Source organism: Somniosus microcephalus, chromosome 5 (assembly GCF_052327205.1).
Source record: "Somniosus microcephalus isolate GS21.2 chromosome 5, FLI_Smic_1.0, whole genome shotgun sequence".
In the NCBI taxonomy this organism is placed as follows: domain Eukaryota; kingdom Metazoa; phylum Chordata; class Chondrichthyes; order Squaliformes; family Somniosidae; genus Somniosus; species Somniosus microcephalus.
This window is the reverse complement of record NC_140991.1, coordinates 33,780,330-33,793,918: the sequence shown is the minus strand read 5'-3', so window position 1 is coordinate 33,793,918 and position 13,589 is coordinate 33,780,330. Positions and strand designations below refer to the sequence as shown.

At 44.5% G+C, this 13,589-nt stretch overlaps 1 protein-coding gene across 1 annotated transcript in view; it reads right to left on the bottom strand.

Annotated features, from left to right (window-relative positions):
* Positions 1–13,119, bottom strand: part of dpp6a (dipeptidyl-peptidase 6a) — a 690,808-nt gene extending 677,689 nt beyond the window's left edge. The window contains exon 1 of the mRNA XM_085987517.1: positions 13,005–13,119. The gene's annotated coding sequence lies outside the window, so the exon portion shown is untranslated. The remainder of the gene's footprint in view (positions 1–13,004) is intronic.
* Positions 13,120–13,589: the final 470 nt, after the last annotated feature.

The following is a 13,589-nucleotide window of genomic DNA, read 5'->3' as shown; positions in this document are numbered from 1 at the left end:
CTCTTCATCTCACCCTATCCTCCCATCCCTCTTCATCTCACCCTATCCTCCCACCCCTCTTCATCTCTCCCTATCCTCCCACCCCTCTTCATCTCACCCGATCCTCCCATTCCTCTTCATCTCACCCTATCCTCCCATCCCTCTTCATCTCACCCTATCCTCCCATCCCTCTTCATCTCACCCTATCCTCCCATCCCTCTTCATCTCACCCTATCCTCCCATCCCTCTTCATCTCACCCTATCCTCCCATCCCTCTTCATCTCACCCTATCCTCCCATCCCTCTTCATCTCACCCTATCCTCCCATCCCTCTTCATCTCACCCTATCCTCCCATCCCTCTTCATCTCACCCTATCCTCCCACCCCTCTTCATCTCACCCTATCCTCCCATCCCTCTTCATCTCACCCTATCCTCCCATCCCTCTTCATCTCACCCTATCCTCCCATCCCTCTTCACCTAACCCTATCCTCCCATCCCTCTTCATCTCACCCTATCCTCCCATCCCTCTTCATCTCACCCTATCCTCCCATCCCTCTTCATCTCACCCTATCCTCCCACTCCTCTTCATCTCACCCTATCCTCCCACCCCTCTTCATCTCACCCGATCCTCCCACTCCTCTTCATCTCACCCTATCCTCCCATCCCTCTTCATCTCACCCTATCCTCCCATCCCTCTTCACCTAACCCTATCCTCCCACTCCTCTTCATCTCACCCTATCCTCCCATCCCTCTTCATCTCACCCTATCCTCCCATCCCTCTTCATCTCACCCTATCCTCCCATCCCTCTTCATCTCACCCTATCCTCCCATCCCTCTTCATCTCACCCTATCCTCCCATCCCTCTTCATCTCACCCTATCCTCCCACCCCTCTTCATCTCACCCTATCCTCCCATCCCTCTTCATCTCACCCTATCCTCCATCCCTCTTCATCTCACCCTATCCTCCCATCCCTCTTCATCTCACCCTATCCTCCCATCCCTCTTCATCTCACCCTATCCTCCCACCCCTCTTCATCTCACCCTATCCTCCCATCCCTCTTCACCTAACCCTATCCTCCCATCCCTCTTCATCTCACCCTATCCTCCCACTCCTCTTCATCTCACCCTATCCTCCCACCCCTCTTCATCTCACCCGATCCTCCCATTCCTCTTCATCTCACCCGATCCTCCCACCCCTCTTCATCTCACCCGATCCTCCATCCCTCTTCATCTCAAATCAAATCAAATCAACTTTTATTGTCATTGTTAGTGCACAAGTGCAGTACAACGAAATGTAGGCTTGCGGCTCCCGAGAGTGTACATTTGGATTAAGACATTTAAACATTCAACATACATTTGGCTTGTAGTATATTAACATAAATATGACCATAATAAAGTGCATTGGCAGATGTGCAGGCTTTAGAGTTTATTTGTGGAGTTCAGTAGGATGACAGCCCTGGGAAAGAAGCTGTTCCTAAATCTGGTCATACGGGTGCGAATGCGTCTGTAGCGTCTTATCAGCATCACCCTATCAGCATAACCTTCTATTCCTTTCTCCCTCACATGTTTATCTAGCTTCCCCTTAAATTCATCTGTGCTATTCACCTCAACTACTCCTCGTGGTAGTGAGTTCCACATTCTAACCACTCTCTGGGTCAAGAAGTTTCTCCTGAATTGCAATTGGATTTAGTGACTATCTTATATTTATGACCCCAAGTTTGGTCTCCCCACAAGTGAAAACATCTTCTCTACATCTACTCTATCAAACCCTTCCATAATCTTAAAGACCTCTATTAGGTCACTCCTCAGCCTTCTCCCCAGCCTGTTCAATCATTCCCGATAGGCATAAGCTCTCAGTTCTAGTATCATCCTTGCAAATTTTTTTGTACCTGCTCCAGTACCTCTACATCATTTTTATAATATGGAGACCATATTATACTATATTGTAAACAAAAAAAAAATGTTAGAGTTCTATGTTAAAGAATATCGGCTAGTAATTGTTGTTGTAGTGTTGTACAGGAAACTTTTTTTTATCTGTCACTGACGGGACCGACGTGGTGCCGGTTCATCAAAAATTCCGGATAACCGAGAGCTATAGTAAAAGATACGGAGAGCTGAGAGCTCCGTATAAAGCAACAAACCCTGTTGCTTAGCAACAGGTGCAGAACAATGGCCACAAGTTCCAAGCGTCTCTGTAGCTTAGCAACAGCTGCAGCCACACCCTTGCACAGCAACAGATCGAGGAAGGCAAGTACAATATGAAGTAAAACTTACCTGAACCTACTGCTGAATTTTGCCGGTTAACCGAGATTTCCGGTTATTTAGGTGCCGGTAAATCGAAAGTTTCCTGTATTATTATTGCTAGTAATTACTAATTCACGTCCGGTGGTCGTGAAAGACGCTATATAAATGCAAGTCTTTCTTTTCTTTATAAGAGTGGACAAATATGTTTGTATGATATCCTTCTGTCCACTTCTTTAGCAGAGGAATGAAATGGGTTAATATTTTTGCTAAAATAGTGGACACAGGAATATCATAGGATCACGTTAAATAATTGTCCGTTATTACTGCCAACAGAAGTTCCTAGCCTTATATGTTGTTTTGCTAGTCCTGCTTTTCTTATATGTTCACTTGTAGTTGAGAAATATATGCCTTTTACTGGATTGAAATGTAGGATTGAAGATTTTTCTCATGAAAAGAAAAAAAGGTCATACCATCATGTTGTGGAACACAGATTATATGGTTTGAATGAAATTACAGTTGCAACAAAAAATCAATCTTTGGTGCATTGGTTATAATAGAACCAGATAGAAAAAAAAATACACAAAATGACAACTAAAGGTTGAGATTGTTGGCACAGTTGTAAGAACAGCATCGACTAATTACTGTTGTATGTACTGCATGTAGAAACTGCATTGTGAACAAAGCAAAGTTGTCCTGTCCTTGAATTTCATTTTAAAGATGTCAAGGATTCCATCACTTACCTTAAAGTGACAAGAGCACACAGAAAAAGAGCTAAGCAAGCTCTTAAAATAGAAATGTTGTCTTTTCCCCACTGTGTCTCAGGTCGGCACTCTTAAAAAACTGTTGATTGAAGGCAGGCAGGGGTTGGAAGTTAAAAAGGAGGCAGGCTGAAGAATGTTCTTGGGAGACATGTCCAACCTCCACCAAGCAGCTATCAACAAAGCAATGAGAATATTGACGTATATGGCCAAATCAGCGGAAGTCAAGTGTGGGGATAATGGAGTGTGGGGATAATGGAGTTTTTAAAAAAATCCCCAATTGCCCTTGAGAAGGTGGTGGCGAGGCACCTTCTTGAGTGGCTTGCTAGGCCATTAAAAGTCAACCACATTGCTGTGGGTCTGGAATCATATGTAAGCCAGACTGGGTAAGGACAACACAATTCCTTCCCTAAAGGACATTAATGAACCAGATGTTTTTTTACAACAATCAGGTTGTTTAATGGTCATCATTACTGATAGTAACTTTTCATACCAGATTGATTTAATTAACTGAACTTAAATTCCCCAACTGCTATGGTGGGATTAGAACTCATATCTCCAGATCATTAGGACCAGATTGCATAACTAGTCTAGTAACATAACCATTATGCTACCATACCCCGAGTGTGGGGATAACCAAGATTTCGCCTTAAAGGTTTCTTCAAATATATGTAAAGTAGCCCAAGATACAACAAAACATCTGGGCCGCTTACAATGATACTGTGAACTGCAATTGGTGGAAAAGCCCTCAGCCGAGCTGTTGGACCATTTATTCGCCTCTTTTGTAACTCAAATTACAGAGTAAATTATTCGAGACATCGACTCGCAAGAATTGCCACAGTTCACACTGAACTTGAGACAAGCGTCCTTACTTAGTGCTGCCAAAAAGAAACGGGGGGGGGGAAAAAAAGACTCTGGCACGTGGACAGCAGCTTAAGATACTGCCTCACTGTGAAAAGCTCTACCTCCCGTAATGAGGATTTTCCAATGATTTGCTTTGGGAATCAGTTTCCGTCTGCGTTGACCCTGTGGTTCAGGAATGAATCCCACGGACCGGAGACACTAGTACTCACTCCATGCAGATGTGAAACGGGCTACTGAACAGAAACATAGACATAGAAGATAGGAGCAGGAGTAGGCCATTCGGCCCCTCGAGCCTGCTGCGCCATTTAATGAGATCATGGCTGATCATCCAAATTCAGTACCCTGTCCCTGCTTTCTCCCCATATCCCTTGATCCCTTTAGCCTCAAGAAATATATCTAATTCCTTCTTGAATATATTTAATGAATTGGCCTCAACTGCCTTTTGTGGTAGAGAATTCCACAGGTTCACCATTCTCTGGGTGAAGAAATTTCTCCTCATCTCTGTCCTAAATGGCTTACCCCTTATCCTTAGACTGTGACCCCTGGTTCTGGACTCCCCCGCCATCGGGAACATCCTTCCTGCATCTAGTCTGTCTAGTCCTGTTAGAATTTTATAAGTTTCAATGAGATCCCCTCTCATTCTTCTAAACTCCAGCGAATATAAGCCCAATCGACCCAATCTCTCCTCACACGTCATTCCTGCCATATACATGAATCTCTTAGTGACAGACTGTAACAGGAAGAATATTTTAGTCAAAGCTTCCTTATTGTGTTTCTGTATATTGGGGAAATATCTTCACAGTGGTGATGAGGTGTGACGGCTTATTAGCATAAATGAATGATATCATTGGGTGTGGTGTTTATCCAATCTGTGGTCAGTAGGATGGTGGTAATGCACGCTCAGCTTTTGTAGTGAGTTGTGCTGCTCACCAGGCCATGTGCAAGGGTTGTCTGCCACTCCTTGTCCAACTAGTGAAGGCTCAAACCTGTGACCGTCCGCTCTCTAACAACCAGCTAGGTCATTAACCCCTTGGAAGGAGGGAAGAGAAATGACACTGAAATGTCAGCTGCAGCTGAGTGGGCAGCACACTCTCTTATCTGAGTCAGAAGGTTGTGGGTTCAAGTCCCACTCCAGAGACTTGAGCACATAAAGCTAGGCTGACACTCCAGTGCAGTGCCGAGGGAGTGCCGCACTGTTGGAGGTGCCGTCTTTCGGATGAGACGTTAAACCGAGGCCCCGTCTGCTCTCTCAGGTGGACGTAAAAGATCCCATGGCACTATTTCGAAGAAGAACAGGGGAGTTATCCTTGGAGTCCTGGTCAATATTTATCCCTCAACCAACATAACAAAAAAACAGATTATCTGGTCATTTTCACATTGCTGTTTGTGGGAGCTTGCTGTGCGCAAATTGGCTGCTGCGTTTCCCACATTTCAACAGTGACTACACTCCAAAAAAGTACTTCATTGGCTGTAAAGCGCTTTGAGACATCCGGTGGTCGTGAAAGGCGCTATATAAATGCAATTCTTTCTTTCTTTCTTTCAAGGTGACATATCGGAGAATGGGAGGCTTTAACCAAGGTAATCTCCTGTGACAGACCCAGGGTGTGTTCAAACAGCATCGTCAGTGTCACTGCGCAGCAGCTGCCACTTTGTGCTGAGGATGCTGTGAAAACAGGGTCAACAGCAGCTTGTTTGAACCTCCAGGCCTGACTGTGGAATACCCAGCTCCCGGTGGTTTCAGGCCTGAACTGTAGATTTCAGACTGCAGTGTGCAAACACAAATTGTTTGTAACTCATGCCCCAAAGGGCAAAGTTCAGCAGGGTTTAGGGTGGAAGTAAATTAAATAATAACTCACAGCAGAAAATGCTGGAAACACTCAGCAGGTCAGGCAGCATCGATGAGAGAGAAACAGAATTATCGTTTCGGGTCGAGGACCCTTCGTCAGAACTGGAAAAGGTTAGAGAAGAGAGACTTTTAAGCAAGTGCAGGGGGCAGGGACAGGGAGGAGGGGAGGAAAGAACAAAGGGAAGGACTGTGATAGGCTGGAAGGCAGGAGAGATTGACTGACAAAAGGGAGGATGGTGCGAGGCAAAAAGAGAAGGTAATGGGACAAGTTAAGAAACAAAAGCCAACTCTAGATGAAGTGTAAATGGCGATGGCAGAATCATCAACAGCTGCCATGTGAGAGAAAAGGGGGAAAAAAAATAGGGGCCGAGGTTATGGTCTGAAATTGTTGAACTCGATGTTGAGTCCAGAAGGTTGTAAAGTGCCTAATTGAAAGATGAGGTGCTGTTCCTCGAGCTTACATTGAGCTTCATTGGAACAGTGTGAGAGGCTGAGGACGGAAAGATCTGAGTGGGAATCTTCATTAAGATGGAGAGTGAAATAGTTGACTCAGAGACTAGGGTCCTGAATTTAAATAAGGGGGACTACGATGGTATGAGGTGCGAGTTGGGTAGGATTGATTGGGGAATGACACTCAAAGGGTTGACAGTGGATGGGCAATGGCAAACATTCAAAGATCGTATGGATGAACTACAGAATTTGTTCATCCCAATTTGGCATAAAAATAAAACAAAAAAGGTGACGCAACCGTGGCTAACAAGGGAAATTAGGGATAGCATAAGATCCAAGGAGAAGACATATAAATTGGCCAGAAAAAGCAGTAAACCTGAGGATTGGGAGCAGTTTAGGATTCAACAAAGGAGGACAAAGGGATTAATTAAGAGGGGGGAAATAGAGTATGAGAGTAAGCTTGCAGGGAACATAAAAACTGACTATAAAAGCTTTTATAGATATGTGAAGAGAAAAAGATTGGTGAAGTCAAGCATAGGTCCCTTGCAGTCAGAATCAGGGGAATTTATAATGGGGAACAAAGAAATGGCAGACCAATTAAATACATACTTTGGTTCTGTCTTCAAAAGGAGGACACAAATAACATCCCAAAGATGTCGGGGAACATAGGGTCTAATGACAGGGAGGAACTGATAGAAATCAGTATTTGTAGGGAAATGGTGTTAGGGAAATTGATGGGATTGAGGGCCGATAAATCCCCAGGGCCTGATAATCTATATCCTAGGGTACTTAAGGAAGTGGCCCTAGAAATAGTAGATGCATTGCGGTTCATCTTCCAAAATTCGATAGACTCTGGAACAGTACCCATGGATTGGAGGGTAGCTAATGTTACCCCACTGTTCAAAAAGGGTGGTAGAGAGAAAACGGGGAATTACAGACCGGAAAGCCTGACATCGGTAGTGGGGAAAATGCTAGAGTCCATTATAAAGGATGTAATAGCAGAGCACTTGGAAAAAAGTGACCGGATCGGACAAAGTCAACATGGATTTACAAAAGGTAAATCATGCTTGACTAATCTACTGGAATTTTTTGAGGATGTAACTGGTAAAATAGATAAGGGAGAACCAGTGGATGTGGTGTATTTGGATTTTTAAAAAGCTTTCGATAAGGTCCCGCATAAGAGATTAGCGTGTAAAATTAAGGCACATGGGATTGGGGGCAAGGTATTGACTTGGATAGAGAACTGGTTGGCAGACAGAAAGCAAAGAGTTGGAATAAACGGGTCTTTTTCCGAGTGGCAGGCAGTGACTAGTGGGGTACTGCAGGGATCGGTCCTTGGACCCCAGCTATTCACAATATATATTAATGATCTGGACGAGGGAACTAGATGTAATATCTCCAAGTTTGCAGACGACACAAAGCTGGGTGGACGTGTGTGCTGTGAGGAGGATACCGAGAAACTCCAGTATGATTTGGACAGGTTGGGTGATTGGGCAGAAGCATGGCAGATGCAATATAATGTGGATAAATGCGAGGTTATCCACTTTGGTGTCAAAAACAGGAAAGCAGATTATTAAGATTATTATCTGAATGGCAATAGATTGGGAAAAGGGGAAGTGCAACGAGACCTGGGCATCCTTGTGCACCAGTCGTTGAAAATAAGCATGCAGGTGCAGCAGGCGGTTAAGAAGGCAAAGCGGGTTTGAGTACAGGAACAAGGATGTCTTGCTGCAGTTGTACAGGGCCTTGGTGAGACCACATCTTGAGTATTGTGTGCAGTTTTGGTCGCCTTATCTGAGGAGGGATGTTCTTGCCATGGAGGGGGTGCAGCGAAGATTCACCAGTCTGATACCTGGGATGGCAGGAATGACGTATGAGGAGAGATTGGGTCGATTGGGCTTGTACTTGCTGGAGTTTAGAAGAATGAGAGGGGATCTCATCGAAACTTATAAAATTCTAACAGGACTAGACAGACTAGATGCTGGAAGGATGTTCCCGATGGTCGGGGAGTCCAGAACCAGGGGTCACAGTCTAAGGATAAGGGGTAAGCCATTTAGGACAGAGATGAGCAGGAATTTCTTCACCCAGAGAGTGGCGAACCTGTGGAATTCTCTACCAAAGAAAGCAGTAGAGGCCAATTCATTAAATATATTCAAGAAGGAGTTGGATATATTTCTTAAGGCTAAAGGGATCAAGGGATATGGGGAGAAGGCAGGGACAGGGTACTGAATTTGGACGATCAGCCATGATCTCATTGAATGGCGGAGCAGGCTTGAGGGGCCGAATGGCCTACTCCTGCTCCTATCTTCTATGTTTCTATGAATGGAGCAGAGAATTAAAGTGACGGGCGACCGGAAGCTCGGGGTCACCCTTACGGACTGAACGGAGGTGTTCCGCAAAGCGGTCGCCCAATCTGCATTTGGTCTATCCAATGTAGAGAAGACCGCATCGTGAGCAGCGAATACAGTATACTAAATTGTAAGAAGTACAAGTAAATCGCTGTTTCACCTGGAAGGAGTGTTTGGGGCCCTGGAGAGTGGGAAGGGAGGAGGTAAAATGACAAATATTAACTCAAATGGTTCCCCAAATCAGTTGTCCCTCCTGGGGATAAAATAGTATTTTTAAGCACTGTAAACTGCCGGTGTGCTTGTGTTGCATTGCCATGGCGTTACCAAGCTATTAACTCAGATAAATTTTGGAGGTGCCAAGATAAATTGTTCTTGCAAACCAGAATCAAAGCACCAAATCAGGGGTGACTTGCTCTGAGTTCCACTGATGAGATAATTTGATACCTAAGCCAGGAAGGTCTACGGGACTCCAGGGCACTGTTAATAAGCAGCCAGTACCAGCTCATTGATCCAACCTTTAATAAGGTCGATCCAGTTGCAGGCATTTTTTTCCTCACTCAGCTCGCCACAACCTTGCAAGCCCAATGCCTTACTGAGCAGGGTGGTCCTGGCTGGACATGATTACCAGTACTATGTGTTCGTAAAGACTGCACGTTTTCAGCTGGACAGCAGGAGCAAGACAAGGGGAGATACAGGTTCATACTTAAAAATTAACGTCAGGACTGATGTCAGGAAGTGCCTCTTCACGCAGAGAATGATCAACACTTGGGATGGACTTAGGGGAAGAGTAGTGGAAGTGAAAACCCTGGAATTATTTAAGAGACAATCAGGTGCAGCAATGGGAGGAATGTAGAGTTGTTCTTCATGGATAAATTAAGATGACCTTATTGATCCACACGTATCTTGCTGAGGCAGTGGCCTTGACACACTTGTGGGATCCATGAATGTTGGCTCTTTCCAGCCTGTACCTAAGTTCTCTGGGCTTAGTTGAGTGTGGTGTGTCCACAGTGAGAGGGAATGTGCGCTCTGTAATAGACCAAAGGAAACCCTACCTGTGTGAATTTCTCAGTAGCTGGGATTTGGTTTCTGAATGTATCAGACTCCCAGCTCAACCAAAGCAAAAGTCTCTAAAATACAAAGAAAAATTCTAGTTTTGAATAACCAATTGCATTTTTTACTATTTGAGGAAAAAAATGCTGTTAATAATTCTTGGATTTCCATTGCTTTCCAATCTGCCATCAATGGTACCAGTTCTGAAAATTTGCATGGAAGATAGGGACAGAAGGAAAATGCAGATGGTACCATCAAATGCGTAGGAGTTCCTTGCGATATGCAAACACACATTTAGCAAACACTGAGAACCAATCAGCACACAGCTGCAAAACTGCTCTAATGTAATAACGATGAATTAATTTTAATTGAGAAAAAAAGACGATTGGTTTAAAGGGGTAGGAAAGATTTTGAAACAGATACTTTCCCAAAGATCTGTCACTCTTATGTTGTCCTTGATGCTTTACCTTATATATATTTTCAAATATCTGGAGCAGGTCATCCGAATGCTGTCATTTAATTCGGTCATGATTACCAGTACTATGTGTTAGTAAAGACTGCATGTTTTTAGCTGGACAGCAGGAGCGTGACAAGGGGGATACAGGATCATGGTGATGCCATCTATTGCTGAAAATCAAGTGTGAAGATTTTTTTGTATGCACTAAAATCACGTTTCTCTCTCTCTCTCTCAGCCACTGTTCACTTTAGTGCTTCTGAAACCAATTCTCAATGCAAAGCAATTTGAGCCTCACACTGGCTTCCCTGTCTTTTTTGTTTTGGTAACACTGCAATAAAACGATCCATTAATTATTCAATATTGCCGAATGTGTAAATATGCTGTGAACTGAGCATCTTTTTCATTGTATTGCTAATCTGTGTTATGTTGCTGTCTGAAGTTGCGGAGAACGCTGCCTCAGTATCGGAATGAGCTTTCAGAACATCAAAAACACATTTTAAGTTTTTTCAAACAGATATCACAGTAAGGGTTTACTAGCAGAAATGTCAAAGATTAAACATTACACTCCTTTCCCATTCCCCTCAACCTACATTGAGTGTCAGCTTTACTTCTTAATGTCTCTTCACTTCTCTTTTGTTCTCTCCCAGCCTGGCCTTTTAATCTGTTTCATTTCCTGTGCCTTTTCAGTCTTGACAAAGGGTTTCAACCTGAAACGTTGACTCTATTTCTCTCTCCACGGATGTTGCCTGGCCTGCTGAGTTTTTCCAGCATTTTCGGTTGTTATTTCAGCTTTACTTAGTTGGTAGCCTTGATGATCGATGGCGAAATGCTTGGAAGAACTGTGATATACGGAATGGATTCCTTATAGAGGACCCCACAGTACAACCTGAAGGATCAAACCTTCCTCGCAAACAGTGGACAACCATCACCCACCTCAGAACCGGTCATGGTAGATGCTGCCACCTTCTCCATAGATGGAAGATTAAAGCAGCTCCATCGTGCAACTGGAGCTCCTGATCAGACCCTGGAGCCCATCATTGAGCACTGCCCTCAGAGGAAATTCACAGGCAGCCTACAAGATATCTACGCTGTTACACCGGAAGATTTGGCCTGGATATCTGACTTAGATACTGACATTTGATTTGCTTTGCTACTACTGTACGAAAGAAGAAGTTGGTAGCAATCTGTGTAAAGTGTCAGCCTTGGCTCAGTGGTAGCACCCTTGCCTCTGAGTTTAAAGGTTGTGGGTTCGAGCCCCACTCCAGAGATTTGAGCACATAATCCAGGCTGACACCTCAGTGCAGTACTGAGGGAGTGCTGGAGGTGCCGTCTTTCGGATGAGACGTTAAATGGAGACCCCGTTTAAACCCTGTCTGCCTTCTCAAGTGGACGTAAAAGATCCCACGGCACTATTTGGGAGTCCTCCTGGTGCCCTGACCGACAATTAACCATCAATAAAACTGGTCATTATCTCACTGCTGTTTGTGGGACTTTGCTGTGCGCAAACTGACTGCTGAGATCCCTGCAGGAGTCCTGCATTCTCAGAAGGAGCTGTTCTTTTGATAAAATGGTAAACCAAGACCCTATCTGCATGCTCTGGTGGGTACTGGTGATTGTTCAAGATCCCACAGCACTATTTGGAGAGGAGGAGGGGGCTGTCCTCGAGCCCTGCCAGTCAAACAAGAACAAATTAATAAGAGAAAAGGCAAAATACTGCAGATGCTGGAAATCTGAAATAAAAACAGAAAATGCTGGAAATACTCAGCAGGTCAGGCAGCATCTGTGGAGAGAGAAACAGAGTTAACGTTTCAGGTCGACGACCCTTCGTCAGAACTGGAAAAAGCTGGAGATCGAACAGGTTTTTAAGCAAGTGCAAGGGCAGGGAAAGGGGGGAGGGGAGGAAAGAACAAAGGGGAAGGTCTGTGATAGGGTGGAAGGCAGGAGAGATTAAGAGACATTAAGAGATGGTGCAAGGCAAAAGGAGATGGCAATGGGAAAAGTTAAGAAACAAAAGATGGCTCTAGATGAAGTGTAAATGGCACTGGCAGAATGAATGACAGTTGCCATGTAGGAGAGAGAAAAAAATAAAAATAAATGGAAAAAAAAAGAATAGGGGCAGAGGTTATGGTCTGAAATTTGCAGCCTTCTGGACTCAACATAGAGTTCAACAATTTCAGACCATAACCTCTGCCCCTATTCTTTTTTTCCCCATTTTTTTTTTCTTTGTTTGCAATTCAAGTATCAGCTTGGCTCAGGAGTAACACTCGCAGAATATCATGGGTTCCGACCCTGCTCCAGGACTTGAACAGATAATTTAGCTGGACAGGTCAGTGCAAGGACTGAGGGAGTGCTTTTCAGATGAGACGTGAAACCAGTACCCTGTCTGCTTGTTCAGGATCCCATGGCACTATTCAAAAAAGAGCAGGGGAGTCCTCCTGACGTCCCTCAGCCGGACTAACTGGTCATTTATCTCACTGCTGTGGGTGGGACATTGCTGTATGCAAATGATCTGCCGTATTTGCCTGCATAAGGACAGTGACTACACTTCAAAAAGTGATTCCTTGGCCGGGAAGCGCTCTGGGATGTCCTGAGGATGTGAAAGCTGCTGCATCAACGCAAGTTATTTTTTTCTTCTTTACACATCGCAACCAGAACAATTCTTCTTTCCGGTCATTTATCTCTGCTGTTTATGTGTGCAATTTGCCTTCTGCACTTGCCTACATAACAACAGTCACTGCACTGAAAGGTAGATCATTGCACTGTATGTAAAAAGTCGTCTATATAAATCCACAAGTTCGTTTTTTTTGCTTTTAGGTTCCTGGGGCATCCGGGACTGGGCACCACCTGGCAAGCGTAAAATCCAGTCGTAGCTTGGTGCCTAATGATGACATGCGTACTTCTCCCAAATTGGGCACCTGACCTCATTTGAACAACAAGGTCCAGGTGACCCGACATTCCGATTTCCAACTGCGCTCCTTGCAGAGAAATTAAATAATGACGTTGCCTACCTGGGGTAAGGAGGATAACCGAGGTTACAATCAGCGAGCAGATGACCAGGATGACGAGGAGCGCGATTGCTATCCCTTTCCAGTTTCTCTGTGGAGGGTTGCTCCCCACCAGCTCCTGTAGAAGGAAACAGCGGCACCAATTAATAACCAACAGTCGACTCATTACACGCATCTTATATTTGGACCAGATTAGGACATGATTAAAAAGTGCACACTCTATATACAACTGTACTTAAAAACACAGAGACAACGGGGTAGACATTAATTTGGGTGTAAAACCGATGGGAACCACACCGATTTAACAGTGGGACGGGTTACGTAGGTGTTGATCCCACTACTAAATTCGTGGGGAACTTTCTTTTTATTTTAGGTGCGCCGGGCAGAAGCCAAAACACGCGTTAGTCTCCTTAAGCATATAGAAACATAGAAGATAGGAGCAGGAGTAGGCCATTCGGCCCCTCGAGCCTGCTCCGCCATTTAATGCGATCATGGCTGATCATCCAAATTCAGTACCCTGTCCCTGCTTTCTCCCCATATCCCTTGATCCTTTTAGCCTTAAGAAATATATCTAACTCCTCCTTGAAT